Genomic DNA, 10590 nt, shown 5'->3' with positions numbered 1-10590 from the left:
GATCGGAAGAAATTCGTGTCAATACTTATACCGGATTAGGGGTCAATGGCCGTGACCATCGGGTTGACCTAATCTAGGAAATCTCTAGGTCCAAACCTTCAATTGCATGACATTCTTAGCATCCTGTGCACTTTAATAGCCCCTAGGGAATCCGCATCCGTGACCGTTCCTTTCCCCTGATTTTATACCCCTCTCTGTATTGTAGTCTCCACTTGTAGTTATCTTATTTAAATTAATAGATTTGGGAAACCTTTCGAATCTTTCGGCTAGACAATAAGCGAAGAGGAAGTAAGGGTAGATCCTTGGGCCCAGGGAATATGACCCTTTCGTGCTCGCACGAGAGGCATTACTTGACGACTCCGTGCACTTGCGGATCGCACTCATCAATAAGTGTGACAATGATTCAATTCTCACAAGTAAAATCAACAAGTAATAGAGCACGAGTAAAGGAGAAGGTAAGGCAATCGATAAAGATGGGGTACTCGGATAATGCTCCGCCTAGGACGACCGCTTCAAGTGCAAGAACCCTCTATTATGCTTCCTAATCAATGCAATAGTAAGTCATGGAAATCCTTCATTACATAGTCCCAAATCTAAGGTCAACTATGCCTAACTCTATACCTGTCCCGGAGTAGAAATCGAACAATCTCAACATCTTGCACTCGCATAGAGTTGCAATGAGCTCTAGGGTTCCCAAGTGATAAATCTCTTCCTAATTTTAGACCTAACCCTTTGGTCCAGGAGGAAGGTCCCTAACCATGATTAAGCCCTACATACTAAGATCACCTCAACGCTTCACTCCGTTGCACTCGCAACTAAGCCCCAGCAGAGGGTCATCCCTTAGACCATTCACTCTATTATGGTAGCAAAAAACTCGAGGAACGGAGATAGAATCTATCACGTCGGAGGAGAAAGGGGACGCTCCTGTACCTCTCGACTCACCCTCTCAACCCTCTCCAACCTAGCTTTGTCTAACGCTCGTGGTGTGTCACTCACTCACAAGGTTACCAATGAGAACTCTCAACCCTAGTGTCACTCTAGGGGAAATATTCATACAATCAAGAATTCAAGGTTGGAACTCACAATAAACATCAATTAATTGAAAGCATATTAAAAAGATTCAATGAAACAAATACATCCTAGGGTTCACAAATACCCAAGTACCCACTAGGGGTTTAGCTCTCCATGGAGCTAAATACAATCAAAGAAATAGAATGTAAAAGCAATGAATCCATAGAAAACCCCCCTCGATAGTCATGTCGATGGTCTTGTAGAGAATCCTCTACTCGTCGCAAGGGATCCTTTGTCCGGCCTAGGATACACCTCACCGGATCGGTGCCGACGAAAGCTCTCCCAATAACCTTCTTCCAAACAACGTGCGATGTTGGAGCCGTAGAACCTCTCCAAAACCCTAGCCGAAGCCCTCTCTCAAGTTGGGGAAAAGATGGAGAAAAGAATACTGAAATCGGGGCTGAATCGGTTATATATATGGCTGGAGTCGGGTGACTACACGGGCTTGTGGATTTTTCACACGCCCATTTGGAATTTCCACACGGGCGTGGATAATTTCCACACGCCCGTGTAGATTCTCTGAATTCCTGTTTTCTCGGTCGGCTGTGAACAGTGCTGCTACAGTACTTTGCTTCATTGCTCTTCTGCAGTATCCGGCCTGAATAGCTTCCCGAATCCATACTTTCTTTGGGGTAACGCAAATGGGCACACGTTCATGTCGTGGATCACTTGCTTCTTCAATAATAGACAAGTTGGTGGAGCTCGTGTTCTACGTGTATAAGTCGGAATGCTCGAGTGTGACTGCCCTTGTGCCCCTCCAAATGGATGTGCCAACTAGAATACGAGGAGTTTGGCACACACTCTAGCATCTCACACCCGACCTATGTCTTCGCGTTTGAACCTTAGTAAGATTTCCTCGAAAATCGGTGCATTACGATCCACATTGGCTTCTTTCCTTCATACTCAACCTCACAACCTTACCTGCACGAAAGTAATATAAAAACACACATATTAGTGTAAAAACCCGAGAAAAGTAATGCTCAATATAAGGAATGAACGCTTCGCATTCATATCGCACAAGCACTTATCAAACTCTCCCACACTTAAGCTTTTACTTGTCCTCAAGAAAAAAATTAGACATTCTGTGCATAGATGAAGGAAATATTGAAAGTGCTTAGCCTTAGGTTCACTAAAGTATACAAAGAGAGCATTTTACAAGTAAGGGAAATTTCAACACTAAATATGAAAGATCAAAGCTCTAGCTAAAAACGTGAATCAAAAAGGACAACAAACCCGAAATCGTGTACGTGTGTGAACTCACTCAAAACAACCCAAGGTATACTCCTCAAAGTTCTAAGTACAAGGGACTTATTTATCTACAAAAGTGACAACACTTTTAAAGATGGTAGTAGCTTCACACATCCTCTAAGGTAGCCCTTTCCAAAGAGGCTGCTAAGGTGGCTTTCACACTTTCGAGGTGGTAGCTCTTTCTACCAGAGTGGTAGATTTCACTCATCCTATGAGATAGATCTTTCTCTCATTAGGGCATCTAGTATCTGACTTATGAGAGTAGCTTCATACTTCATAGGTGGTAGCTCTTTCCACCCAACAAGCACAAATAAACAATAAAACTATTTGTTCCTTCTTTTCCAATTTTTTTTTTTAGAATTTAACACAAGAAACAACTATAACTAGTCCCTTTAACATCAAACTTGAGTTTCCAAAAGAGTCTAATAAGTGAGTAGTGTAACAAGTATATATCGGGTAAAAATTCAAAGAAATTCAAGCAAGAACTAGAGCATGAAACCATTCAATGTTAAAATTTTCTCCTAAACTCAAGAATACAATCATTGTAACTAAGGTGAACTGCCATTGGCTATGTGAGCATGTATATCAATCAAGAACAATAAAAAGGATGTGCGCACTATGAAACTCCCCCCCACACTTAAGTTGTACATTGTCCCCAATGTACACATGCAAGCTCACTCAAAATGTATTTCATTAAAAAATAGATGTGGGAGAAGCAATCAAAACAATACTCCCCTAACACCTAGTGTCGCGTTTGATAGAGCTAAGTCCTTGGGAGTAATGTTCCGACGGGTTGTGAAGCTCACGTGGCCAAGTGCCGAAGCACCTTGGACGTGCCCATGACTAAGTCTCAATTCCCATGATGACAAGACCATCTACACGCATACACGAGGGGGTTCAGTGAAGCTCAATAAAAACAAAATATCTAGAGTATATATAAAAGATAAACAATGAATACAACCCGAGATGCAAAATGAAAATAAACTCAGAAGGAGAATCCTTTCTGAGTTAACAAGTTTAAAAATAAAATGCATAAAAGGAAAATAATGTAAAGTCAAGTGTCGGTGTCGCGCTATGTCAGCTCCTCTTCTGCTACTGGTGGTGGAGAAACAAAAGGTGGATCCACCGGTGCTGGTATAGGCGATGGGGATGCTGGAGGTGCCGAGGGAGCCTGAGGAGTCCTCGGACACAAGACAAATGATGAGGCAACGTCTCGCTTTAAGATCTGCTGTAATACGTCAAAACGTGCCATGAACTCTGTGTACTAAGTGACCTGCGTAGCCCTAATCTCGGCAATCTCTGCTCAAGTCTTAGCCACCTCTGTCCATATCACTCCCACCGTATTCTCAAGCCTCTCGAAGCGATCATGGGCTCGAGATGGTGAAAACATACGTCACGGGGAGCGCCCCTCACCGCCAAAAGGTGCCTCGGTCTCCATCGGCTCGACTAAGGGTCGGGGAGCGGTCAGGGGAGCAGTCGGGAAGCCTCGGCAGGATCACCCTCACCCTCAGCTATCTCTGGAGCTGGTAATACAAACACATAAACCCCTGTCTGAACTCTACGGACCATCCCCATCAATCTCAGTGTCTCTAAACTCAAGGGAGTAGGTATACTCGTCTTCTCAGCCCCACGAATCGAATCCAAGAGACCCATGCCCAGCACTAATCTCGTAATGTAGGGGCCCGAGAAGATCGCTCCCAGTCTAGCATAATGCCCCTGATGTCTGATGTACTCTGCCATGATGTGTCCTAAGTGAATCGGTACGCGCTATACCATCGAGTACAAATATAGAAGCTCCTGCCGGCTCAGAACACCAGTGCTATCACCACAGCCATTCACCGACCTACTCATGATAGCATGTAAATATCTGTATGCAGGTCAAGAAAGGCACGTGGCCTTGGACACCCCCGGCTCATACTGACCCTGACCACATAGTACTCTGTAAGCTCTCTGCGGGGTCAAGGCGCCAGGGTAATCAGTCGGTAACTGACAGTACTCCACAGTGTCTGTGAATGCCTCCTCATCAAGCCAAGCATAACTGAAAACTGAGTGATGCTCAAGCTATGGTGGTGTCCAAGTGCTCTAAACTGAATGGTGTCCAAAATGTTGAAGCTCGCGTAAGATCTATCGAACTCGAATGATGATAGCACCTCCAGAGCAAACTCTCGGATGGCTGGCTCTCTAATCATCAATAACTGCCTACAACCACCTGTTGAAACGAGATCCTCAACCTCATTAGCGAGCTCATCTCCCTGCTGTAGATCTCTCAGTATACTCGTGTCCAGGAATCGAGTCTGTCCGAACTGGAGTCTCGACAAGCGCTCATAGCGAACATGATGCTCTGGAATCGCGAAACTCATGCCCTCAGGCTCAGAGGATGACTCACGCGGCCTCTTATCAGCTTGCTTCTTCGACCGAGGTGCCATAATCTGCAAAATTTAAAACGAAATCAATCAAACAAGTTGATAAACTAATGCTGTAGAAATCCACACGGTCGTGTGGAATTTCCGCACGCCCGTGTGGATCCACAGGGTGTGAAAACCGCACGGCCGCACTTCAAGAATCCAAAAATACACCGTGAATTCACTTCTACATCGGTCTAAACATAAATCATCTTTCTAATTGAATAAATGAAGCATTATTAACCAGATTAAACGATGAAAACCATGAATTGGCAAAGAAAATGATAAATAGGGCTTACTGACGAGATGGGATGAGAAAATGAAGAACCGGCCAAAAAACTGAGCAAAAAACCTACCAAATTAGCGCTATGGAGTCGGAGACTGATGTGAGAATGTTTCCAAACGAATAGAGGATGTGAAGAGGGAGACAAACTAATCTTTTTTAAAAAGAACTCGCACCCCTTGGCGTTCTGTGCATCCATACGGGCGTGTGGAAATTGCCCACGCCCGTGCACCTCATTACAAGAGAGCCACTAGGGCGCACGCACACCCCTGTGCGCTCTTGGGAAAATACTCCTTCGACTCTGACTGCTCTCGCACGGGCGTATATAAAATACCCACGCCCGTGCGCCCGACCCACAGGTGCAGCCGCACGCCCCTGTGGCTTCCCTGGACATCCGAGAAAAATACCAAGTGTTCTACATGCCTGTGCGTGGACATTCACATGCCAACTCACAGGGGCATCCGCTCGCCCCTGTGTTTTCTCGAGATGGAGAGAACTCCTCTGCACAATTTCGCACGGGCATGTGGAAATTACCCATGCCCGTGTGTGTTTCACAAGGTCACCTATAGGGGCGAGTCCACGCCCCTGTGTGCTCTCGGGATAATCTGCCCAACTCTGCAAGAATTACCCACGGGCGTGGGACAATCGCAATGGTCATTCACAGGGGTAGCCGCACGCCCCTGTACCTTCTCTAGATGAGCTCGCAATACAATTTGACGGGGGTGCGGAAATTCCACACGCCCGTGTGTCTTCACTGTATGCCTTAGAAAAACCTGCAGGCTCTGTAGAAAATTTCTGAACATGTTCACACACTCAGAGACTACCTAGTATACAAGTTTTACCAATAAAAAACATGGAATAAAGCTCAAACGACATAACTTCGCCAATTCCTCATGAAAACACACGCTGAATATATTCAAAGACCAAAAGAAAATCTCAGCAAAAGCATCTAAAAATCAAGACACCAACACTTAACAATTTATTCATGCAAACAAACTAAACTGGAAAATAAGAAAACAGTAAACACTTGGGTTGCCTCCCAAGAAGCGCTTATTTAACGTCACTAAGCTTGACATACCTTGTCTTACCTCACGAGGGTTCATGAATGAAAGTTGCCCTCTTACCCATGGCTTGAAAGCATGATGTGCAAAGTCTCTTGAGGGTAGAAGGTGAATTATCGGGCTTCGGACCACCTAACAATGATTCGTCCAACTTCTTCGGTTCACGTACGTCTCCAACAGCCTTGGAGTGTTTCCGGTGGCGTCTCCTAGCCATTTTCATTTTTCCGGAGCACTTTCTTCAAGATTACCGGGGTAGATGGTACTTCTTCTGTCAAACCAAGCATCATTACTTCTTCATAATCCTCCTCTTGGTCGAACAACCCTTCATACGGATCCGGATTGAACATTTCCTGCATGTATTCATCAACAATCTCATCAGTAGTGTCTAGAAAGTATAAAGTGTCATCGAAATCAAGAGAATGCCATATGGCTTCAGCAAGGCGGTATGTGAGCTTATCATCTCCAACTCTCAATGTGAGCTCTCCGCCGTCCATGTCAATCAATGCTTTGGAAGTAAGCAAGAACGGTCTCCCAAGTATCAAGGGAACATCCGCATCTTCATCGACATCTAGCACTACAAAATCAACGGGAAAAATGTACTTATCCAGCTTGACAAGCACGTCTTCAATGATGCCTCTCGGATGTCGTACTATTCGTCCGCTAGTTGCAAAGTCATCCGGTCCAGCTTGACAAGCACGTCCTAGCTTTTGAAAGAAAGTGTATGGCATGACATTGATATTAGCCCCTGAGTCCACCAGTGCCATTTCCTCACCTAAATTGCCAATATTAAACTGAATGATGAAGCTTCCCGGGTCTTTCTTCTTATTCGGCATGTTCTTTTGCAATACTGCCGAGCATGAAGCATTTAAAATCACTGAAGCACTTTCCTCCAACTTCCTCTTGTTAGTCAACAAGTCTTTCAAGAACTTTGCATACTTAGGCATTTGGGCCAATGCCTCAACAAAAGGAATATTGATGTGGAGTTGCTTAAACAAACTCAGGAACTTCTTGTATTATTCATCCTTGATAAGTGGTTGATTGATATGAATGCGAAGTGTTCATTCCTTATGTTGAGCGTTACTTTTCTTAGGTTTTACACTAATATGTGTGTTTTTATGTTACTTTTATGCAGGTAGGGTTGTGAGGCCGAGTATGAAGGAAATAGGCCAATGTGGATCATAATGCACCTATTTTGGAGGAAATCTTGCTAAGCTTCAAACGCGAAGACATAGGTCAGGTGTGAGATGCTAGAGTGTGTGCCAACCTCCTTGCATTCGAGTGAGCCCATCCATTTGGAGGGGCACAAAGGCAGTCACACTCGAGCATTCCAATTTATGCACATAAGAACGAGAGCTCCACCAACATGTATATCATTGGAGAAGCAAGTGATTAGTGACGTAAATGTGTGCCCATTTGCGTTACCCCGATGAAAATATGGAATTGGGAAGTTATTCAGGTCGAAGATTGTAGAAAAGAACTGCAACATGTACTGTAGTAGCACTGTTCACAGCCGGCCGAGAAATCAGAGAAACAGAGAATCCACACGGACGTGTGAAAATTATCCACGGCCGTGTGGAAATTCTGCACGGGCGCGTGTACCATCCACGCCCGTGGAGTCGCCCGATTCCAGCCCTTTTTAAAGTTGATTCAGCCCTGATTTTGGTATTCTTTTCTCCATCTTTTCCCCAACTTGAGAGAGGGCTTCGGCTAGGGTTTTGAGGGGTATTGGCTAGGGTTTTGGAGAGGTTCTACGGCTCTTACTTCGCGCGTCATTTGGAAGAAGGTTATTGGGAGAGCTTTTGTCGGCATCGATCCGACGAGGTGTATCCTAGGCCGGACAAAGGATCCCTTGCAACGAGTAGAGGATTCTCCACAAGACCATCGACATGACCATCGAGGGGGTTTCTTTATGGATTCATTGCTTTTACATTCAATTTCTTTGATTGTACTTAGCTCCATGGAGAGCTAAACCCCTAGTGGGTACTTGGGTGATTGTGAACCCTAGGATGTATTCGTTTCATTGAACTTTTTTTTTATGCTTTCAATAAATTGATGTTTATTGTGAGTTCTAACCTTGAATGCTTGATTATATGAACATTTCCCCTAGGGTGACACTAGGGTTGAGAGTTCTTGTTGGTAACCTTGTGAGTGAGTGACACACCACGAGCGTTAGACAAAGCTAGGTTGGAGAGGGTAGATAGGATGAGTCAAGAGGTACAGGAGCGTCCCCTTTCCCCTCCGACGTGATAGATTCTACCTCCGTTCCTCGAGTTCTTTGCGGCCATAATAGAGTGAATGGTCTAAGGAATGAATCTCCGCTGGGGCTTAGTTGCGCGTGCAACAGAGTGAAGCGGTGAGGGGATCTTAGTATCTATGGCTTAATTGTGGTTAGGGACCTTCCGCCTGGACCAAAGGGTTAGGTCTATAATTAGGAAGAGATTTATCACCTGGAATCCCTAGAGCTCATTGCAACTTTATTCGAGTGCGAGGTTGAGAGGTTATTTAATCTCTCCTCCGGGACATGAATAAAGTTAGCCATAGTTGACCTTAGATTTGGGACTATGTATGTAAGGATTTCCACGACTCACCATTGCATTGATTAGGAAGCATAATAGAGAGTTCTTGCACTTGAAGCGATTATCCTAGGTAAAGCATCATCCGAGTACCCCATCTTTATTGATTGCCTTGCCTTCTCCTTACTTTTGCTCTCTTACTTGTTGCTTTTAATTGTTGAGAATTGAATCATTGTCACACTTATCATTGTTGATATTCCACATAGCTAAGAATCGAATTAAGTGTCTTTACTCCCTACTCCCTGTGGATTCGATACCCGCTCACCCAGGATTATTACTTCGACAAACCCGTGCACTTGCGGAATATACGCAAGGGGACCTTGTCAATCCCCCTGGTCATTTTCAATCTAGAGGGATAGGGCATTCTTGGCTTGAAAGGTGGGGGTGCCACCTCTTTCTCTTTGCTCGTCCCCTCTTCTACCTCTATAACCTCGGGTGCGTGTTCTTTTGGCTTCTCACTTCGAAGCCTACCTTCAACCTCACGACCACTTCTCAAAGTGATCGCCTTCACATGCTCTCTAGGGTTGGTCTCTATATTGCTCGGCAAGCTTCCATGTGGTCTTTCAAAGAGGGACTTCACAATTTGCCCCACCTGATTTTCAATGTTATGCAAAGAAGCGGTGTGGTTGCGAAGTGTAGCCTCGACTGATTCAAACCTTGTATTTGCAGATTGCACAAATCTAGCCAAGTGCTTCTCTAAGTCAATCATTTGGGTTTCCAAACCTGAGACTCTGTTTTTCACCTGAGGGGCTTGTTGTTATTGTTGTTGGAAACCCGGTGGCCCCATGGCCTTTTGTGGACCCTGATTACTCCATGAGAAATTGGGATGATTTTTCCAACCCGAATTATAGGTATTGCTATATGGGTTTCTTTGAGGTCTCATGCCATTACCTACAAAATCAACGTTCTCCACCGAAGAAACATCACTGATAGAGATCGGGCAATCGGAGAGAGCATGTCCTCCACCACACCCGTTGCAATTAGTCATGGCCGCCACTCTATTTGAAGTTAGAAGATCTAACTTCTTACTCAAACTCTCCACTTGAGAAGCCAATGAAGTTACCGCATCTATTTCATGGAGACCGGCCACTTTTTTCTTCTTCCTAGCGTTCCATTGGTAGATGTTTAACCCCATTTCTTCAATTAACTACCGAGCTTCATCGGGGTTTTGCTACCTAAGGTATCTCCTGCTGCCGCATCCAAGAGTTGCCTTGTACTCGGGTTCAAACCATTATAAAAGTTTTGAACAATCATCCACTCCGGGAATCCGTGTTGCGGGCACTTTCTCAGGAGCTCCTTGAACCTTTCCCATGTCTCAAATAGAGACTCCAATTCTAACTGAAAAAAGGATGAGATCTCATTCCTAAGCTTTGCAAATTTTCTGGGAGGGAAATAACGGGCAAGAAAAGCTTCTACCATCTCCTCCCATGTGGTAATCGATGCTCTAGGTAATGAGTGTAGCCACGCTTCGCTCTCTCACTTTAGGGAAAAATGGGAAGGCTCTCAACTTGATGGCATCATCCGTCACTCCGTTTATCTTCGACGATATCACACACCTCGAGAAAACTCTCTATATGATCTGCTTTGGATCCTCATCGGCCAAACCGCTAAAGCTGTATGGATTGCTATAACATGTGGATGAATGCACTATCACCTCAAAGTTCGAGTCAGTAATCGAGGGCGCACAATACTCGATTGTGTCCCCAACACTGAAGGTCTGGCATAATCGGATAATGTTCGTTGTTGCTCATTCTATTCTGCCATGTTTTCATATCCTTCCACTTCCAAATCAGCTAAATTAGACTGTTCTTGCACAAGCTCTTTCCCTTTTCTTCTAAGTGTACGTTCAAGCTCAGGATCTCTTTCAACCAATATTGAAGGATTCCCTCGAGTCATAACCTAGAGCTGCACCCAAAAAGAAAGAAAAAGAAATCAGAACGATGATAGAATAA

General features: G+C 44.6%; 1 non-coding gene across 1 annotated transcript; it reads left to right on the top strand.

The window, feature by feature from the left end:
• The first annotated feature begins 9902 nt into the window (after positions 1 to 9902).
• LOC120266110 lies at positions 9903 to 10009 on the top strand. Its single transcript, XR_005537952.1, has one exon. It is a non-coding gene; the product is annotated as a small nucleolar RNA R71 (small nucleolar RNA).
• The last annotated feature ends 581 nt before the right edge of the window (positions 10010 to 10590 follow it).

The sequence above is a fragment of the Dioscorea cayenensis genome, chromosome 7 (genome assembly GCF_009730915.1).
Source record: "Dioscorea cayenensis subsp. rotundata cultivar TDr96_F1 chromosome 7, TDr96_F1_v2_PseudoChromosome.rev07_lg8_w22 25.fasta, whole genome shotgun sequence".
Lineage (NCBI taxonomy): Eukaryota > Viridiplantae > Streptophyta > Magnoliopsida > Dioscoreales > Dioscoreaceae > Dioscorea > Dioscorea cayenensis.
This window is presented reverse-complemented; position numbering and strand designations above follow the sequence as displayed.